Source organism: Serinus canaria, chromosome 2, assembly GCF_022539315.1.
Source record: "Serinus canaria isolate serCan28SL12 chromosome 2, serCan2020, whole genome shotgun sequence".
Lineage (NCBI taxonomy): Eukaryota > Metazoa > Chordata > Aves > Passeriformes > Fringillidae > Serinus > Serinus canaria.
Window position 1 is genome coordinate 60,431,625 of NC_066315.1, and position 22,796 is coordinate 60,454,420.

General features: G+C 39.1%; 1 long non-coding RNA gene across 5 annotated transcripts in view; it reads right to left on the reverse strand.

The window, feature by feature from the left end:
- Positions 1–22,796, reverse strand: part of LOC108962587 (uncharacterized) — a 260,018-nt gene that overhangs the window by 74,498 nt on the left and 162,724 nt on the right. The window lies entirely within an intron of this gene.

The window sequence follows — 22,796 nt, forward strand, 5'->3', positions numbered from 1 at the left end:
CAATTTTAATGCAACTGGCACATACACTGACAATTTAACAGCAGCCCTAAAGCTATGTCTAGCTTGCATATGCACACCTATTTACATGAATTGTTACCAAAAGAAATTCAAACCATCGTGAGAGCTGATTGTTCTCGTGATTTCTCTTCAACATTAATGAAAAGCCTGTAAGCAAAAAAATGTTCTTCTCACCTTGAAATGACAGGGAAACTGAATATGCAGGCCAGGATTTGAGGGATATACATAGCTTTTAAAGTTCAACCTGGACCTCCCAAAACAGTTTTCTAAACTCAAAGGCCCTCAGATCTCATCTACTGAGCTCTTTCAAATACAGGACAAAGTCTAAAATGTACTACTTTTCTCACTACAAAGAAAGAAATATTGCCAATCCTCCAGGCAATGCTTTGAAAATTTATTCCTTTGTGCCTTTATATTTAAATAATGACATTTGTCAAAACCTTACAATGATTGTATTTAAGACCTCTCAATTAGATTTAGGTAACAAGATCACACTACCTGGGGTATCTTTATTCATCCCTAGGAATCCCTTGGTAAACTGTCAGAAAGGGCAAAAAACTCTGAAAGTCATGAGGCAACATGATCTACTTGTCCAGGGGTAAAACAAGAGATCTGATCATGAACACCCAGTGCAGGCCAAATTTACAATGTGAATCAATTTTCTCAATGCAGGGATTGAGCATAAAATGGCTTGCACTTCTATGGTCACCTACATTACATAAAAGAGCAACTTCTTACCTTCTAAACCCCTCTACCCCTCTATCTTTCATTCCTCTACTCCAGGAAATAGTTACAGACTATTTTTTCCAAAGATATCTAATTGCCCACTGCAGTCTCAGATCAAACAGGTATTTGCGTGCTTTAATTTATGTCTACAAAGTTACTTCTGGGCACAAAATAAGAGCTAGACCAAAGCTAGCTAGCTTAGCCAGTTTTTAACAGCCAAATATACACCAACAAGCCTTATTGCCTATTTTGCATTTGAAATTTAGTGTTTATTCACAACTTAAAAAAAAAAAAAAAAACCAACCAAAAAACCCCACGAAATGGTGCAGTCACAGAAGAGCTGTGGCGTACAACATAATTTGAAACACATCTGCCCATTCAATTCATGCTCAATATTCAAATGCCAGGCTGATTTTTCTCTCAGTCATGATAAGGGCACATGCACAAGGCAGAGGAGCTCATGGATTTGCAGGCCAGCAGGGGCTCTTGGGAATTTCCCTGATAGGCACTTCTGGCACATGGGAACCACCTTGTACTCCTGCAGATTAACCATAGGTCAAAAACATGTACTGAGGCAGTAACCAACACTGAATTTACAATGAATTCACACCACACTAATTTGTTTTTATAGCCACAGCTACGGGCACTAGTGCTGAGCTGGCTCCTCTCCTCCTCCTGTTATTTTAGCATTCACATCCCTCCACCTGTTCTCATCTGTCCTGTGGGGTGAAAATACGCTCCACAGTTGTAATCACAGAAAACAGAGAAGCAGTATGCAAGTAGAAGGACTTGAAAATTTGCATCAAAAGAACTTTTTTACAGAGGCACAAGGGGTTTTTTCCACATTTTGTCACTTTTGCCTTTTTATATTTTGACAGTGCAACGAAATGGAATTATCCTACGTAAGAAATACCACCACTGCACTTACCACACAGAGGTCTGCCAGCCTCCTTTCCCCCCCTGCAAGGCTATGATGAGCAGCAGTAAGAGCCCTACCCTTGCTTGATGAGGTTACTCCCTAAAGTTTCAGCCAAAAACAAATAAACAATTAGGATTACTATGCAAACTCTGTGAAGTTTATATACATCTCGGCAAGTTTGAGGATCTGTAATCCTTAAGCTGTTTTAAGCTTGTAATATTTTCCTGAACTCAAAGATTAATATCTGTTCTAAGTTTCTTCATTCAATTCCCCTTTTTGAGTTATCAAAGTTATAAGATTGCCTGTTAGTCCATCTACAAGCTACTGAAAAATTCCTCTGACCCCAAATGACAGGCAGCCTGTGGTAAATTTTACCAGAACTTTTCAAGTTAATTTTTTACCTTTCCTTTATTCCTTCACTTTTCCATACTCCCTGTTTACATTATACTTTGTCTTCAGTTTCTACTCTTTTCATTTTTCCTCACAGGGTATTTTTGTTCTTTTTTTCAGAAACCTGTGCTTTGTTACCATCTTCCCCATCTACATTCATGTCTCTCCTACAGAGCTGAGCTCAGCAGTCAAGATGAAGCTAAGATCTAAAGCTAACATTGTCCAAATAGATTTCAGGTGAAGAAAACATTTTTTCCATCACTAACAGCAACATTGTATAGAATGCACACATGATTAGAGAACTTTTTAATAGGGAAAAAATGGGTTCCTTTCATGTTGAAATTGTTATTACACTAGACTTTGCTCTTAAGTGGATATTGAGATGTTAAACATAATAGAATTTCACAGAGATGTCAAAAAATACTAGCTATGCTTAATCATGTGAGTCTCTTTTATTTTTAAGCTATCTAATAGTTAGTATTTTTCCTCCTTATTTAATTTAGGTGTTACTATCACCCAATACTAGTTTTCACTTGTATGGTATTTAAGTTGCAAGTTTATATTTTGATTTTTTGACATGCTGCCAGTGATATTTCTTCCCTGGGCTGTTGAAGTAAGATGCTGGATCTCCAAAGAGTGTAATGTGAATTTCCATTAGTCACAAAAGTGCTTCATGATCTTGACAAACCAAGGGGCTTGAGAAAGCACAGATCTAAAGCTACAAAACTAGAAGTCTGTCAAAAGGTGGCCTGCTGCATGAACAGCAAATTAAAGTGATCAATACCAGTGTCTGGATTCCCAGTGCCCAGACATTTTGTATCCTTTGCATCAGCAATAAACAGAAATTAAAAAGTCACAGAATTGTTAGGGTTGAAAGGGACCTCTGGAGATCATATTGTCCAATCCCCCCAGATGTTGACTTAATCTGCAAATTTGGATATCAAAATATTTTAATTAGGTGTTCAAATATGGAATAGTATGGATGTTGGCAGAGAAGCTTTTTAGAGTTTGTTTGGAAGTTTTACACTCTCTTAGTAAATTGGGTGAAATTCCAGGGAAAATAATGATTACAAAATATGACTGCTCTCTTGCAGATGCCAACTGTATTTCTTTGAGTTGCAGAGAACCATCTGGTCATCTGGGTTTGACATTGTGTCAGTTATGTGCTATGATATTATTAGACTGCTTAGCTTGATGCATGAGAAGGATACAGATTTAAGGTAAATCAAAACATGCCCATATACATGAATTTTTGATGTCCAACTATGCATTACTTTGCAGCTTGAAAGTTAAGGATCAATTTCACATTGAGTGAACCCAGGGCAAAATATTCTCAGTCCAAAAATTTCTGAAACAAAGGTAGATTTAGAAGAGATATTCAGATTTTTTATTTTCACCAAAAAAAAAAAAAAAAAAAAACAAAAAAAAAAACTAAAAAAACACAAAAGAAAAAAAAAACAAAACAAACACTCAATAAAACTTTGCTCAAACACATTTATCTACTTCCACTGGAATTCCTCTCCATCTCTCTTACACACACAAAGTTCTCACAATCCCCTCTTCTCAAAACACAATTTCAACATCAGCTACCAGCGTTTTGCTCCTGGATGTAAGAAATCAGCTTTTTAAAGAAAGAAGAATCATTCACTGGCGCAGCCTCTCCAGGGACAGGACAGAGTCCACATTGCTGGATGTTTTCAAGATGAAAGTGGACAGGGTGCTAGATAATCTGATCTACCTTTGCCAAGCAAGATATAACACCTAATATCTACATCGAATATCTAAAGTAGCCAGTGAGAGCATCTTTCCCTTAATTTGTGTTTTAGAAATCACAGAAAACAGAGGAGCAGTATGCAAGTAGAAAGACTTGAAAATTTACAGCAAAAGAACTTTTTTACAGAGGCACAAGGGGTTTTTTTTCCACAATATTTACCATGAGGCAACAGGCAAAAGAGAATTATGTATTTGAAGAATAACATCTTTTTAAGCTGCAAGAAGTGAATCACCTAGAATGTGTATACCTCTAATGAAAATTCTACTATACAAGATAGTCACTGCAGATTACTGATGCTGTGCAATTTCCAACTGTTCCTCTTCCAAAGGTAAGTGAAAAAAATATGGTTCAAGATGGTGGCAGGCAGTGATATGAAGCTAATTTTGTACTTTCATCTTTTCCTCTACTCACCTTCTTTTCACCCAAAGTCAAATTTTCCCGTAAGACAACTGGTGTTTACCCAGGAAATATTGCAAAAAGCTTTTAAATGGGTATGTCATGACCATGAGCTAACTCCTAAGGAGAAAGAACAGAAAGCATCTCACAATTCCAGCTAAGGCTAGCATACTTCTAAACCAATGTCAAGGTTATGACATATGTCAGAAACCATACGTAGAGCTCTTTTGATATTGAAAAAATAGTTTGTGTCAAACGAGCTGGAAACAACAATCATTTTCTTTTTCTCATGTTACTATTTGTCTGCATCATTGTGTGATTTTGATACATAAGAAGTATAATAAGTTTAAATGAGGAGTTCTGTGTCTGGCAGGCAAGACATTTATTATTTTTTAGAAATAATTTATTCCAGGATGTCGACTTCAGTTCAATGATTCCTCCTCTGCCCCTTTCACTCTGCCCTGCCTGAGGAGAGATGAACATGTGTGGAAAAGGGAAAAAGATTGTCTTTGAACAACACAGAGAGGGTGGGGACAAAACTATCAAAGATATATAAATATGAAATAAAGAAGAAATAAATATAATAGAATTTTTAAATTACCACTGGAAATAATAAGCAGAGGGAAACATTAAGAGGTCAGCAGCTAAAAAACAACTGCCATGCTATTTAATACCAGAGTTATGGTTACCAGGGCAACAACAGCTCCCCTAACTTTTCTTCTTTAAGTGTATTTTTTATTTTACTGAAAACTCCTTTATTTTTAGTAACTTGGAAACTTAAGCATCTCTATTGGCACAAATCACCTCTGAGCACTGCAAGATTTTGGGAATCCTGTATGTTCAGCACGGAGTTGCCAGACTCACTACACACATTTTTACCTTCTCAAGGGTTTACAATGTTAAACTGTTTTAAAAGCTAGAGCTCGATATCTTCCTTTTTAACATTCATTGCATATTTCTAGCACTTCAAAGTCCCTAAAAACTTGTTCTCTCAAGCATTGTTGTCCCATTTCAGGACCAAAAGGGCGCATACTTCCATCCGTACAGCCATCCTTGAAATCAGCAAGCAATGCAAAGCTTTCTCCCAGTAGAGATTAAACAAACCACACAAGTTTGTTCAGACCAAGCCTGGGAACAGAAACCAGGTCTTTTGCATGACTGCACGATGCATTACTGAAAGGTTACTGCACTGACCTTTGGTCTTGGTCACAAAACATTACTGATAAATCATTGTGATTAATATATTTTGTTTGGGTTTTGCTTTAAGGCTTGACCTGCTGTTTATTTAAATGATTCTCAGGTATTCCTGCCCTTGTACTCACCAGTGCCTATTTGCATTGTCTGGTGAGGAAGAGTTGCTGGATTAAATCTCAGAGGAGGTGCAATATTCAAAATTATCTTAGGCTGAAAATTGAATTGAATAAACAAGAAGCTCTACTTGTTTACTGGAAGATTTGCAAAATAACCTGCAGAAATGGAGAAAAGCACATTACAGCTAAGAACAACAAACATGTTGGAGGGACAGGGAGAAGCAGCAGCACACGCATAGAGTTGTCTTTCCCTAGGATTTCCCAAAAGCAGCTTGGGGAAGGCCCACTGTGGGGAGAAGAAGCTGGTGCACACTGATGAGGAATGCTTGAGTGGAATAAAGTTATGCTAATCATGAGGCTGTAAAATATGTACCACACAGCTGGAGGCAGAAATCAGAGCACTGCTCTTACTGAGCTGAGTGCAAACCAAAGAAATCTAGATACAAGACTGAAAATTTCTTGAGAATTTCACATTGTGCAATCACACAAAGAACTAAGATTTACTAGAACTGATAGTCTAAAGTTTTGTCATTTAATGAAATCACCCCAAAATTATCTTTGTGTTCTGCTGATAATTACAAAAATATTTCAGACTGTTTTTTAAAGACCATTTTGTGGAAATATTAAGGGTTTTTTTTGGTCATTGTTTTGCAGAATCGTACTAGAGCCAGGATTATGATCCAAATCCCATCACAGCTTCATATTCAGACAAAAAATATGAACAAAAATTTTGTACACGAGAGCATATTAATTTTCAAAAAACTTTCACAAAGGTAATACAAAAAATATTGGCAGCTGTCCTGCAGCACCAGGAATACACACGCACCAGTACTTCCCTGGACTGCACACTGTAACTGCCAACTACAACCATAAACATATGACCTCATTCATAAAAGTTTGATCTCAAAGCTCATACCCTGTATCTCCTTTCTCTAAATTAGCTGACATTAAGGACAGATTCCAGATCTGAGGAAGCCTACCAAGCTTTGAAGTGTTTGCAATGCTGCACTAGAAGCTGTTTTGATTTTTACCACCAGGCTGATAGATAAATTCTAATCTCACCATCAATTATGAAAGATTCTTATGACAACCTTGATTTTACAAAATTAGGTTATCTTCCAGCCTGTGGACATTTTCCTGTTGCATTCTGGGTTAATCCACGTGTAGAGCTCACTTCTGTCAGAATGACAAAAACCAATTGATTTTGTTTCATGGTGTATTCTTATCAATGCTCTCCGCTGCTCTTAGCCAGTCTTTGACTGATAGGGTGTTAGAGGAAAGGTCCATTAATTGATTTGTAAATAATTACAGCTAAGTCTTCACTTTTGACTAGATATCAATAAAGGCCTATTCTTTTTTCACTGTTGAATGTTTTTAAATAAGCTTCAGAGTCCAACTTTCAGCCACAAAATTCATTAAAATCATTAGATACTTTTAGAGTAGCAGCCACTGGTGTTAGCAGAGGCAAGAGTGTGTCAGCATTTCTCTTATACCACTTATGGGGATGGATTAGAGAGAAGAAAAATAAATAAACAAATAACATGCCTGGGAATAAAAAAAAAAGGCGGGAAATCAATTATTTCTTAAAGTGGGATTTAATTTTCAGACCTGGTGGAATTTCATCAGCTGTACAGAATTAAAAAAAGAATCAGCTGCAGTACTTGGTACGTGTGTTCCTACACATGCACAGGGTAACAGTTCATTGCCTGTTCATTGGGCACACATGGACACAGGTAGTCTGCCCACCCATGTTCCCAGCAATTTTTGAACCTGTTGACTAAAATCAGACACATTTCACAAAGAACACAAAGAGTCTCAAAGCCAGTAAGTTCCCACAGATTTTGTGAAAATAAGCAGCAGGGTATGCACAAGGGAGACCCACTTAGCGTCCCAATGGAGCAGAAGTCTGTAGAATGAGCTCTGCAGCACTGAACACTTAAAAATTACACCCATCTGGGGAAAAAAACACATAGCCAAAGAGGCTAGAAAGTACACACACACACACACACAGAGTTTTCTAGGCCCCCAAGTGAGGGGACAAAATAGCAGTCAGAACTCACGTGTCAATCAGCATCTGTCAATCAGAAACACAGGTTTCACTGATTTTAACAGTTCTCGGTTTAAGGTTCCCATCTTCTCCCTAGCACCTCATGCATAACAGAAAGCCCTGCACACAAATGTGAGTTTTCAGAGGAAAGTAGAAATTCAGTTCTAAAAAAGTAGCTATATTTTAGCAACCCTTTCAGAGGCTGTTAATATATTCAAGCTGCAACAAGACCATATTGAAGTTGTCACACACACGAAGTACAAATACCATTAATACAAGCAATTGCATCATATTTTGAGACTGCATTTCAAGTGATCAGCCCAAGGCAAAGCAAGTTATATTTAATTCCCTGTACATAAAGCCAAAAAATAAGATTCATAGTCATATTGGGAAACTGCCTGTTCAACATTATAAAACAATTGACCAGAAAGCCTTCTTTACTGCTGCTTTCCAGTGATAGCCACCTCCTTCAAATTAACAAGCACATAAGAGTTCCACCTAGTCAACAGAAGCAAAAGGTGCTCCTACAACAACTCTGTGAGTTTACTGTATATTTGTTGTTCCTAATATCTGTTCCAGTTGTCAATCCATGTTTTCTACCTGACCAATACCTATGAGATTTTCAGATCCCCCTGCCTTCACTGGAAGCAACCTTCCAGAAAGAGCTTAAACTGCACAAAAGCTTAACAAAAACTGTGTGTCAGCGCATGTACCTGTGTGTGTCAGCATGGACCATTGGGTCCATGTACAAAGCACAGAAATAGCAGAGATTTGTGGGCTACAGCCTCTTTCCTGTGACATTTCCCATTTTATGCCCAGCCAGTGCACGCTGAGCATCCCACACATTGAGCCATTTCAGGTACCTTGCTCACAGGGTAAATATATGAGTCACTCTCACAGCCCATTTGCCCTAAGACTTATAAAGAGAAATTCATGAAGAAAAGAGGCCAGAATCCCCCTTGTTCTAATAGCAGAAAGCTGGAAAGCTCAAAGATTCCCAGGCTGACAGATCCAGGGGAGGCCATAGCTGGGGGCAGTAACATCACACTTCCCAAAGTGTGATTCCCAAAGGTCTCCCAAGACCTAGTCCCCTCATTCAGACCATACTTGTTCAGCGCCTCTGGACACTGTTCTGCTACCAAGAATAAAGTCCATAAAAGAGAAAGCTAAGCCAGAGGGAGGCTGCCAGTTACAGCCTGGCCATGTTGCATGGTCCTTGTGCCCTTGTCCCACTTACAGGAGTCACTGGGTTGCTTCAGCAAGATTTGGGAAATGGGCAGACGTATGAGGTAGCTTCATTCCACCTGAAACATAAACAATCTCACATTTGACATCAGCCCTACACATGGGGAAGGTTTTCTGAGGAATACTTTGTCAGGGACAGCAGTACAACCTGCTACCCACGAAGCAAACAAACCTCTTATCTAATGGCTATTTTTCCTTGACTCAGCCACAGTAGGATTCTTGGGGGTTGTTAAGGACTTAATGGGAGACCCAAATGTAACTAAGATAAACACACCGTGAGGAAAGAAAAGCCCGCAATGTGTTTCAGTTAAAACCTCACTAACCTTAGAGTCTCTCTTTAAGCCACTCAGAAAAGCCTTTAAAATCTGATAATCACTTAATAATATTTCACACTTGCTGCTCAACCTGAAAATCTCAGCTACAGCTTTTGTAAACTGTGGTACTCTTGTTCCAGATGGCTTGCAAAATAATTTATAAACAACAAAGTTCAGCAGGTTCATAGCAGCTGTTTAATTCCAGCACTTTGGCCACCCACTTCAGCATAACTGAGAGCTTTCAATCAGTTTCTTCCTCTCATGGGGCCTTCAAACAGCACCAGAGCATGTGTTCAACATGCTCTCAGAAACTAGCCAGCCAAATGGGGAGGGTCAGTCATCTCAGCAACTCTGAAACATACCCACAGCATGCCCACACTGCCTTTTTCCTTTATTGTTTTTTTAATACATAAGCCTAGTTGAGAACAAGTAGGAAGATGTTCCAGAGTTTAAAAAAATGCCTTTGTTGAAATACACAACTTTGTTCCTACCAAACAATTCCAGTTTGCCTGAGTTCAAATGCTGAATATAATCTTCCCAGCAGAAATAGACTCTGAATGCAAACATAACATCTCACAGGGTCAGAATGCTTTTTTTTTTTACTGGTTTAACTAAATGTATGCTAAGTGTTATAAGAAATAGAGTATGTCAAAAAAGGCCTTCTCTCTACCTGACAGATTTCCACTGCTATTTCTGTTTCTTCCTCCCCGCTCCTCTTTCCTTGCTGGTGTTTACTTTGGCTCTGTTTTTCTTGTGTCCCTTCAAAACCTCCTTGTCCTGGGTTGGCCTTTGGGGCACAGAGGAAAAAGGAAGAGGTATTGCTTCACAGTCTCTTTAAAGGTCATGCAGTCTGAACTGGACAGGGACAAATTCCAAGTCACTTTAAGCTCTTCTGATCAAGGGCACATCCACGCAAAGTATTCTGGAAACAGCACGACAACACTAAGGTTGCATTAAGCCCAATAAAATATACCCTGCCTGTCAACATAGCTGATTAGCCCAGGCTCAATGCCCCATGAATCACAGACATATGGTTTCCAGGAGGCTCAGGATAAACAGAGCAGTATGGAGGCATGCCCTAAGTACTAAACACGTCTGTATCTGCAAAGGGTGTCAGGGCATCAGCACATTCAATCGATCCAGGACAGCAGCCCCCAGTGTATCTCATCATTTCAGCTAGTGAGGAAGAAGTAACTTTTCTCCTGAGGAGCCTAGTCCTAGCTTGGTAAGCTTTTTACAAATTAGGGCTGATGTGAGCTTGTTTGCTGGCCACTGCTGATAAGATGCAGCATGCTGTGGTCTGTGGATATGTTTTCTTGCTTCGGCTTACACCAGCACACTGAGCCTGAAGGGATGACTGGCAAGAATAAGGTGCTTGTGTTGGAGGAGACCACCTCTAGGCAAGCATGCAACTGAGAAAAGGGTTCCTTAAAAAAACATTCAGCAGCCCACAACTCCTGGAGCAACAAACAAAGCCAGTCTGACGCCGAGGTTTGTGTAGCATCTCAGTAACCAACAGCCAGCTAGTGCTGGATTCTTCTCCAAGGCATTCTCCTCCTCCCACAAATCCTCTGGTTTCCACAGCATACACAAATTTGTCAAACAGAAAATAGCACTGTTTTGCTTTATGCTAATGTTTAAACATGATTTGTATTGAGCTATTGTACAAACATTGGTTAAGAACTAATTGGGTTTTTTAATGGTTTTATGTCCTGCTCACAATTGCCAGGAACTATCAGTGTGTTGAGAAGAAAAAAAGATTCCTTTCGTTTTGACACACAGGAGAGGTTTTTAAATAAAGCAGACAACTGAAACCACCACAAGATCTCCAATATTTCAAGGAGATTTTCAGTGTAAGAAGGGTCTGCTGGCTGTCTCAGCAGTGCCCAGCAACCTTAAAAAAAACCCCACAGGCAATAAGTTCCACCAGCAGGAGTAATTCCAGCAGTGCACTGCAATAAAACAGAGTTGCAGAAGCTGGAGGGCAACACAAGCAGGTACCAAGCCCACAGAGGAATCCCAAACTGCAGAAGCAACCCTTCCAGCCTGTGGAAACAGCCCAAAGGTCCCCATGACACCTGCTGTTTCTGTCTTGCTGTTGTGCTCTCGAGGAAAGGTTGCTCCACAGGGGCTTTCCCACACCACATCAGTAGCCAGCTGCAGGTTTGGACAATGAGAGCAATTTGAAGCTGGACAAATTGAAGAAGCCAAAAGCTTCTCTGGCAGAAAGTCAAAGTTCAATGAGTTGTATATAACAGATTTAGAATCCAGGGGGGTAATTAATAAGTAATTTAATAATAAAAAGGAAAGACAAGGAAGGGCAGAAGGAAAGATTCTGCAAACAAGCATAACTCTCTGGAGCTTACTGAGCCCTGGAAAGGTTTCCTAATATGACAGTGAGGGCAATGGAATACAGTCAGGCATTGTCAGACAGACAGTTGTCGGGCATTCTGGGATTTGAATCCTACTGCTTCCTGATGGGCATAGCATTAAACTCCCTTTTTCAAGTGCAAACTCTATTTTAACCCTTTGCCCAGGGAAGCTATAATTCCTTGCTATTAAAAATGTAATTACACCACAAAATGCAGAAGTGTCTAGGGATATACAAAACAAAAAGCTGTGTATTTTTAAAAAAACGTAAAACTCCTTCTAGTAAGGGGTTAATTACAAGGAATCTGGTTTTTGATTAGCATCTTGTGTAGTAAGATCAAAATCAACAGTTCTGGTGTCTGGTTATCTAGACAGTATTAAGAGTTAAATATTCAGCAGCCCACAACTCCTGAGCAAACAAACAAAGCCAGTCTGAGCCGAGGTTTGTGTAGCATCTCAGTAACCAACAGCCAGCTAGTGCTGGATTCTTCTCCAAGGCATTCTCCTCCTCCACAAATCCTCTGGTTTCCACAGCATACACAAATTTGTCAAACAGAAAATAGCACTGTTTTGGTTAATGCTACTGTTTAAACATGATTTGTATTGAGATATTGTACAAACATTGGGTAAGAAACTAATGGGTTTTTTAATGGTTTATGTCCTGCTCACATTGCCAGGAACTATCAGTGTGTTGAGAAGAAAACAAAAGATTCCTTCGTTTTGACACACAGGAGAGGTTTTGAATAAAGCAGACAACTGAAACCACCACAAGATCTCCAATATTCATCAGGAGATTTTCAGTGTAAGAAGGGTCTGCTGGCTGTCTCAGCAGGCCCAGCAACCTTAAAAAAAAACCCCACAGGCAATAAGTTCCACCAGCAGGAGTAATTCCAGCAGTGCACTGCAATAAAAAACAGAGTTGCAGAAGCTGGAGGGCAACACAAGCAGGTTACCAAGCCCACAAGGAATCCCAAACTGCAGAAGCAACCCTTCCAGCCTGTGGAAACAGCCCAAAGGTCCCCATGACACTGCTGTTTCTGTCTTGCTGTTGTGCTCTCGAGGAAAGGTTGCTCCACAGGGGGCTTTCCACACCACCACTCAGTAGCCAGCTGCAGGTTTGGACAATGAGAGCAATTGTGAAGCTGGACAAATTGAAGAAGCCAAAAGCTTTCTCTGGCAGAAAGTCAAAGTTCAATGAGTTGTATATAAAAGATTTAGAATCCAGGGGGGTAATTAATAAGTAATTTAATAATAAAAAGGAAAGACAAGGAAGGGCAGAAGGAAAGATTCTGCAAACAAGCATAACTCTCTGGAGCTTACTGAGCCTGGAAAGGTTTCCTAATAGGACAGTGAGGGCAATGGAATACAGTCAGGCATTGTCAGACAGACAGTTGTCGGGCATTCTGGGATTTGAATCCTACTGCTTCCTGATGGCATGCATAAACTCCCTTTTTCAAGTGCAAACTCTATTTTAACCCTTTGCCCAGGGAAGCTATAATTCCTTGCTATTAAAATGTAATTACACCACAAAATGCCGAAGTGTCTAGGGATATACAAAACAAAAAGCTGTGTATTTTTAAAAAAACGTAAAACTCCTTCTAGTAGGGGTTAATTACAAGGAATCTGGTTTTTGATTAGCATCTTGTGTAGTAAGATCAAAATCAACAGTTCTGGTGTCTGGTTATCTAGACAGTATTAAGAGTTAAATCTGCATTCATGGAACAGTCAGAAAGTCAGAATTTTTAAGCACAATTGCCACTCTGTTGTAGTCCTGGACTTACGCTTGAACTTGATCCCAAATCAGCAGGTTTTCAGACTGACATCTAAAATTACACAGAACAAAATTTTGTTATCATAAGGGTTTTTTTCACCCCCTTTTGCTCAAACTGAGGCTGAACATAACTGTATGAAGAGATGGGATTAGGGGTGAGGGAGGGGAAGGGAGGGAAGGGAGGAAGGGAGGGGAGGGAGGGGAGGGAGGGGAGGGAGGGAGGGAGGGAGGGAGGGAGGGAGGGAGGGAGGGAGGGAGGAAGGGAGGAAGGGAGGAAGGGAGGAAGGGAGGAAGGACGGAAGGAAGGAAGGAAGGAAGGAAGGAAGGAAGGAAGGAAGGAAGGAAGGAAGGAAGGAAGGAAGGAAGGAAGGAAGGAAGGAAGGAAGGAAGGAAGGATTACAAATAGCCACCTCCCCAGTCCTGTTCTGTTATCTGCTCCTCACTCCTTTGGGAGCTGTCAGACTCCACAGCAGTCCTTGTCCTCAGTTTGCAGAGTTATCAAGTGTAACACTAAGTCTCAGCACCGGTAGTAGAAGAAGTAGGTTGGACTAAGCTCTGGCAGACCACACAAGCCCTCCATGAATGCACTTTCTCTGATGCCATGTGCTAAAACACTCCTTAGGTGAAGATAAGGCAGCAGAGCAGGGGCACTGTGCCTGACACACAGCACTAGGTTGAAGGCAGGCAGCTTGCAGCCACAGAAATAGCTCGGGTAGCCAGTAAATCAATATTTGTGTGTTATTGTTCTCACATACATGCCATTTGCTGATCCAACACTTGTTCCCGCAGAAACGGGATCAGAGCGGCCGCCAGCAGCCAGCAGGCAACCAGAGGCAGCTCCCCCTGGAGCCGGCCACAGGTGTGCTGCCTCCAACCATCAGGCAAAGATCTGTGACTCCTTTTAATTAAGGAATAATCCCTTTACGTTACAAAAGGACTTGTAGAAGGGGGCACGGCTTCCTCCAGCATTTCTGCTCCGAGGCAAAATATCCCAGCACTGTCTCTCCAGCACACAGCCACCACTTTCCTTGTATTTCTGAGCAAACCAGAACAAGAAGCACCGTTCCCTTCTCCTACAGTACAAGGAAACAGAAACCAAGAGGAAACCAAGGACGTTTTCTGATAGTGTGCACTCATGCTCTACACCTCAGTCTAGCAGAAGCAGTTTTCATTTTGGGACAGCAGCAACTCAGCAGCTGTGAGCACATCAGAGATGGGCTGCACCCAAGAGTCCTGAGAGAAGAGGTTGGTGTTCTAGTGGTCTGTTCTCTCTTGTCTTGGAAAAATCCTAGAGACCAGCAGAGATGTCCCACACTTGGAGCAAGGCAAGCATTGCACCCACCTCCAGAAAAAAGCTTAAGGACCATAAGGTGAGTTGCCAAAGAATGGGTATAAGGGATGGATGGCCTGCCTTGACCAAAGGAGTACAGCTTTTAATCATACAAATAGTCCCACGAGTCCCCCATTGTATTCTTGCATAAGGGGAAGTTATGGATGCTATTACATTACCAAAAAAAAAAAAAAAAAATAGACAATCATGTAATTCCCCCTTTACATTCCCAACTATATATTTGTAATTATTGTGCAAAATAAAAAATCTTCATGTGCTTAAAATCTTCACAAGATAAAACAAACAGTCACCCCAAGTAATCCATCTGCAATCTAGCCCATTAGAAAAGCTCATGTCAGGATTATCACACTAGATCTGACAGAAAAATCTTCTAGAAAATATATGCATGGATGGCCAACTTCTTGAGGCTTTTGTCAGCTCTACAGACAATTACTCTGATAGGCCCAACACACCAGCCTTCTTTTTTTTCCTTATCTCAGCCAGCAAATTAATGTTATTAAATACACAATCTTTCTTCAGTGGGCTACACAAACAAAATGCACACAGTTAATTAATGCTGCAGTCATTTCTTTGATCTTCCAATGAAAACAAAATTTAAAAGTCATACTACTTCAGCCTAGAAGCTTAGAGTTAAAAAGCTTAGGAACTCATCCGGGACTTTGAATTCAAGAATCATTGGGCTGATGTCATTAAAAGAGCTGAATTAGACTTGTAATTATTCCCTTATGAGTTCTGCTGTCTATCTGAGAAAGAAGGGTATTCACTTCTGTCCTCAAAATTGATTTACTTTAGTGAAAAAATAGAAGGGTAGGGGAACATAGTTTTACTGTGCATCTGATAGAATACAAGAAAATAAGTGTCAATAGTGAACAAGATCCCTGACTGTCAATAGGAGCCATACCTTCTGTTTACATGGCAGGGCAGTTTCCCTGAGATCCTCAGCATAAATCCTATCTCCACAGCTCCAGCTGGCTGTCCACTGCTTAGTGCAGTAGCACTTCATTAACATGCAAATGCTTGACAGTTATTGGGCTTAAGTACATCTGCATATTTATAAACAACCATTCCAAACCACATCCCCATTTAAGGAAACTGCTTAATGACACTGAACCTACAGTCTCTCTCATATCCATTAAACAATAAGCTGCAGCCAGAACCATATTTGTATGGTACTTTTTAAAATACTTCTCACATTGCCAGGTCAAAAAAATGTGTCAGTCAGTTTGTTCTTTTGTGGCAATCAAACCTTTCTCTTTTAAAACCCCATTTTTCTATTGAAAAGTCAAAAATAACTCAAAAAAAAGTTATGTTTTAGAAATCAGTATAAGGTAAATTTGTAGCAATAAAACACAAACATCCGCTAAACCGTATTTAATGCTTTATCCATAATCTATAAAATATTCAATCAAAAATATACAATCAATGTATTTTCAAAACAAAGGTTTGAGAAGCATCAGACAACCAATGCACAGAATTGAAATTTGCCCCAAAAATCTACAGACTGAATTTCTTTGCTCACAACAAGTCTGCACACATAAGGATGACTTCTGTGTCCTCCAATGTCACATCCTTGAAGGCACATATCAAACCCAGCACAGACACCCCGACTTCTAGCAGCACATTCTATCCAAAGCATCTGAAATTTTAATGTGAAGTCCCATAAATTTGGCCATGAACTCAGATTTCTCAAAAATTTTCATGAAAATTACATTTTGTGATACAAATATTAAAACAAAACAAAAAAAACCACAAACTGAATTGATTTTAAAGTGGACAAAAACATGCCAAAACCAGCCATGAAGTATCAGAGACACTTACACGGACAGTTTTCTGCACATGAACTGTAAAACTTGAGGATTTTGTTACAGACAAATGGTGAGCATAGGCTGTACTTGCATGTGTAAAGAAAGTACAGGTCTGAAAGCCAAATCCATTCTCTGTAGAGACCTAATCTGGCCAATCCCTGCTATTGGGATTACATAAAAAGCTCCATTGCATCTCCTTCTTCTGGCCCAATATTTACAGAAACAATTTTAAGGATAACAGTGATGAGGAGAAACTGAAATATCTGAAATGCTAGCACAATAATCTGAAGTGTTACATAAATACCACACTGAAATACAGAGGCATAAGCATTGCAAGCTTCATTTTGCTCATATTTGGATGTATCTATATCACTGCATCAGAGTCAAGTATGTTCTCAGCTCTCTCTGGAGTTCTCTAAGAAATGTCCAACAAATGAGAAGTCCTGGAACAGAGAAGATATGTCATAATAACTACCATTGCACAAAAAATTAATTTATTAGGACAAAAACACAAAAATCTGTGAAATGGAACTTAAGAATTCATGGTGGTTTCTGGAGGCTGTTTTTTGGGGGGTGCATTTTAAGTTAAGAGAATGTGCAATAAACCCAGATATGCCCAAATGAAAAAAATATGAAAAAAAATCTAAACAGCACTCATTAAAAACTAAATATTTTTCATATACAGGAGCTAATTTGCCTGCATATTTCCCACTCTATGTATAAGAAATGCTGCAGACCAAGAGTAACTACAACAGCAACACAGATGCACATATTTTCATCTACATATGGGATGTTGAAGCTCAATTACAGGATAATTCCACATATAATTCACATTATATACTATGATCATTCTCAAAAGAAAATAAAAGAGTGAAGATAAAACATTGTCATGAGAAGATACTTGTATTGGCTTTGTGTATGTAACACGAACTCTGTGCTGAATCTACACTTTGATTCATTTTTCAGCTTACAATTAAGAATAGGAATGCACCCAACTAGGACTTCCTTTGTTCCCATTGCTTAAAATTTGGCCCCATTACAGCACAAAAAGATTGAAGGTAGCATTTTAAAAATTCCCAATGCATTTTAGCTTTTAAGGCTCTTCTTCAGAGCCATGCTCAGAAATATTGTCTCACTGGAAGTCAATGAAGCAGCCTTCAACATCCAGACTTTTTATAAAAATATTGGCCTTAGAAGTCTTCAATCCATTTGTAATATCTGAAAGTTTTACTACCAGTCTAGAAATGTTCTCTCTGGTATACCTTCCTGTACAGACATTCAAAAGGGCAGCTTTTTTATTGAACAAATACTTCATAAAGAAAATACTAGAATCCATGGTGGGCTGGTTTGTTCTATGAGCAACAGGTTTGGTGTTTTTTGGAGATAAAAAGTTTTATGTTGTGGTTTGAGCTGGCCTTTGTACTACCTGAGCATTCATTTTCATTCTTATACCAGCGTTGACACGGCTGATGAAATAAAGACCTTACTGGAGGTAAAATACCAATGGCATGTCATCATCAGGACAATTTCCTTTTGTGGCAGCTTACTTTTAAGACAGAGAGCTGGTTCTTACACAGCCCTTTGATGATGCTTGCCTTACCTTTCTACCTCAGCCTCCAAATGAGAGGAATGCTGCCTATATGAGATTTAATATCAATGTGACAAATCTCAACTTCACATAAATGATGAACACAGTATACCAAAATAATAGCAGCAAAATGGTGTGGGAGGTGCAACATCACATCACTGAGATCCTCACTGAGCTTCTTCTCCTATGCCTCAGCGTGTGCTTACAACTGAGCTCTCTCTGGTAAAGTAAAAGAAAAGAATGGATCAAAGAGACTGCAAAAAGACATCAGTGTCTTGCACTTGGGACATACCATGACCTCTGAGTCACGTAATATGTGTCCAGTATGGGGCAAAAAATAGTAGACTGAGTAGAGTTTTTGGAGTATGGTTAAAACAACTTTTTATCAGGAGTTCCAGGTGGAGAGGTGCTGGGGAGCAGTCTCTTCTAACTGAGGCTGAGCTATATCTGCTCCTTTCAAGCTTCATCATTTTCCTTAAGGTCAATACCAAGGATCTGGAAGACAGATAAAATCCAAGAAAGCAAAATATCTGCTCCAAAGAAATACTTCTTCATTTCTTCCTTTGATATGAAGTGTTAACCAGATTTTAGGGTCTTTGAAAAGACCCTGAAAAATCATGTTACCCTTTTAGACAAAGCTAGTTTTAAAGAACCCTGAGTAAATAATCTCATTTTAAAAATGAACACTCACACTGCCTTGGATTATGTTCTAGTTTATTTCTATTACTGAACATCATTAAAAAAAAAAAAAAAGTGTGATTATATAAAGCACAGACAGGAATCTACAGAATGCAGGTATATCTGACCAGCACACTTTTACCAGCACAGCACAGCTGGTTACTGCTCACTTTGTGAAGAATAATTTGAATATGCTAACAACAGAAGAATTTGAAGAAAATCAAAGTTTAGTACACTTTCTTAGTCTTCTACAAAACTAAAACTTTTAGCTAAACAGCACCCTCAATTACCAAGTGGGTCAGATATTTTTGCTTTCAAAGACCTATTTTCCAGCAAATTAAATTGTTTGGCCTGAGGTTTTGCTTTTCTATAAACATAAACTTCAGTTTTCACAAACAAATGAATTGAAGAATACACACTGCAAAATCCTGGAGGCCTTTACTTTGGGAAGCCTTAGAAGACACTTGCTTTGGATCAGGAACTGGCAACATGCCTGTCACTTATGAACATGCCTCCTTTTTCTTCTTATTTGTATTTAACTCAAAATCTTCTCAGATCTCTCTACCTGGTAGAAAATTTAAATTTGTGCACAGACACTTCATAAAAATTACTTAAATTTCAATAGATAAATTCCCTAAGTTTTTCCTGGAAGGACTTTTCTTTCAGTTGCAACTAAAAAGCTGGTATTAGGCTATAGAGGCTCACTCTGCTCCTCAGTTGGTGAAGTACCACAGAGAATTGCAGGAAAGAATTAATTATTTTGCCCTCATATCAGGGCTGGAACAGCATACAGTTAGTGCAATTTGCTCTTACACTACATGAAGGGAAAACAAAACATCAAATAGCTTGTCAGTTTAAAGAGTGTTTTCTCTTTGAGGGGAGGGAGAGGTGAGAAGGGATGTATATGTAAATGAGGCAGAGAAACTACAGAGGAAAAAGATGCAAGCAAATAATTAAAATCTGTATCATAATGCCTACATACAACATACCCACTGAGATTACAGGACCAATATTGATTCTAGCATCAAACTTTTCAATGTTACATTTTACAACCTAATAAATTTCTTTTAAAATATGTGCTTCATGTGTAATCTCTATTATAGCACAATGGGCCCAAGATGATTTTTCAAACAAAGACAGACTTTTATCAAGAAGAAAGTGAAAACTTCTTCTAAACTCTGATCCCAGCTCTTTGATGTGATCCAAGCAACTGGATGTCTGAAGCCACACAGTTTCATTTCAGCTTGCACAAAACAGAAGTTCTTCTGCATGTTATGGTGTACAGCTACCTAATGAGCTACATGGCCAGGTGTTAAAGACAGATTCACATTCTGCTTTGACCTGAGTAAATTTTTCAATTTTAAGGCGACACTCCTGAAAGTATTCACTTATGTATTCAAAGGCAGTATTAAAAAAAGGGAAATGGTCCTCTGATGTGGGGAAGGTATTTATTCCCCAAGCATTTTTACCAGTGTTTTGTTTTTCCAACAAAATTGGGACTTTTGACTTGGTAAGAAAGATGTTCCTTCAAAAAAAAGGAAAAGCCGCATCTTTATTAAATCAAAACAGATTTAGACATTTGTCATTCTCCAAAATGCAGATGATTATGAAGCCTAAGACAAGAAGCATAAGCTTAGCAATGTTATATTTTTTCTCAAGGCTCTGGCTGTCTCATATGTCAGACAGGCATGTGTATTATGCACATCCAGCAGGGGACAAAGATCAGAATTTTAAAGGAGCTGTTTGTGATTTTGGATGGGATGTGGCACACAGATGAAAGAGCAAACATTTTTCCCCTTAGTTTAATGCTAGCACTAGATTCCTAAATTAAGCCCAGCAGGAAATAAACATCCACCACAGATTTCAAAAGATATCTCACATCTTTGTATTAAAACGTGTTATTTTAAGAGTCCCAAATGTTGCATGTCTGATTTTTATTAAGTCCAGAGCCAACATAGGAAGTGTTATTTGACTTTAGTTTAAAAGAAAGCAGAAAATATCAGTGGACAATGGGATGTAAATTGCAGGAAGCCAAAACAAAATTGAAGAGTATAGGATAATGGGCCTGATGCTGTTCTCTATAGGAATACTAAGGCCACAGGCTTCAAAAAATTACTTTGATGACCTTGAGAGCTCGCTCAAACTATGGAATATCATGTTAGCAGATTTTCCAGGGGGAGTGGAGGAACAACAGTCTCAATTTTTCTCTTCCAAACAAACTGGAGACATGTTTCTGATATGCATTCCTGATTTCCTTCTACGCTAAATACTTGCAATGTTGTACTCCAAAGGAGAACAAAATTAAACATCACTCCACATGTTCCTCACACATTTCATGTGTGTAGCTCTTGGTGAAAAGAGTAATTCCATGCCCATATACAAATGCAGTTAAAAGTTCCAACTCAGAAAATTCCTTATACAAAATCTAAAACTACCAGGATAGGATTTTGCCCAGCTCAATCACAATACACCAAGCTTTTATTTTGGAGTTTGCAGATACTATTTTCTTTCCCACTGATTTTGATGATGTTTTGGGATTAAAACAAGGAGTATACAGATCCCACAAGATGAAAGACATAACTGCAAAAAAGCACTTAGTTAGAAGATTAAAAAAAAAAAAAAAAGAAACAACCTCTAGGAGTTTGTTATGTATTTATTTAAAGGAACACTCCTTTGAAGGGGCTTAGATTTCAATATTTTAAATAAGTTTCTGCTTTATCAACTCTAGTTGGAAATATAATGCCTTTTTTAATTGCCAAGCTGATCAAAATTATAACAGGACATTCCCAGGTAGACTAAATGTATTTTTACAGGCAGAAAGAATAGCTCCAAGTTCTTCTGCAAACAGTGCAAGTAACAAAACCTAAGCCTTTCTCATTTATGGCCAATTACAACTCCCAGCAACCCTTATTCCAGTGACACCATTTCAATAAGTTTCCACACATCCCTCCTCCATCAACTAATTCCCAGTTGGGCACAGAGGCAGTCCTGCTATGGCAAAGCCTGAGCCACAGCTCACAAGGTTCAGCCAGACTCAGCGCAGACCTGGTAGGCTCACGCATCTCTCAGAAAGGACTAATTTATCTTCCTCTTCTAGCCAGTCCCATATTTCATAACATTTTTATTGCTTTCCCCTTCCAACTCTGCCCAAACCTCCTAAGGCCAATACCTTAATAACCTCCAAAGGTTATTGGGTGAAGGAATGAGGCAGAAGAGGTACAGAGGGAGAAAAAAAAAAATGAACAAAAAGGAGAGAGGAGAAATTAAAAGGAAAAAAAAGGTCTTGTTTTCTTTGGGAAGTAGGCAAAAGACTTTGACAGCAGGCAGAATTGTGTGCACATGAATGAGCTTTCTCACAGTCCTCAGTCAGCTGACCTAGAGGAGAAAGAAGACCTTTGGTTTCTGCTCCTGACACCACTTCTGCATGCAGTGTAAGCCAAGCTGATTTATGTCTCCATTTGTGCAAGCTTAGAATAAGCCCATAGTAACTTACATACATCTTCCACATTGTGGACAAGAGTAATTTATAAGGGATAACAGGCTTTGAGATCCCTGGGTAAAAAATGCAAAGAACTAACTCAGTAGTTTCCAACTCAGGGCCTGATTGGCATCACCAGATTCACAGACTACTCCAGGTACCTACATTCACCAGCTTGTGCTCCAAGTTACAGGTCTCATTTCAAGTTTCCTTAACTTGAGAAATCCACCTCTGTGAGGTTTTGGCTGTGAGGCTGATGAGGTGTTTGATTTACTGTGAACTCAGGTTAAAAATTATGCAGGACCTTAAGAAAATGCTGACAGAACCAGAAGCAAATACCAGTCAACATCCAGAACTCATCTCTCACAAAAGGCCAGTGAAACTGCACTTAGAACTCCCTGAATGTTTCAACCAACAGGCATAATAATTTGGCCCATCTATGCAAAAGATGAGTTCATCCTTTGCAAGTTTTCTGTTCACATACACTATAGTAAAAAACAAAAATTGTGTTTGCTGTTCTTTGCCAGCTTCAGAATCTAAGAAAGAATCTTTCTTCTTTTAATTACATTTCTTATCTTGTTAATCTGCTTAAAGGTCATATTTCTCTACAACCATA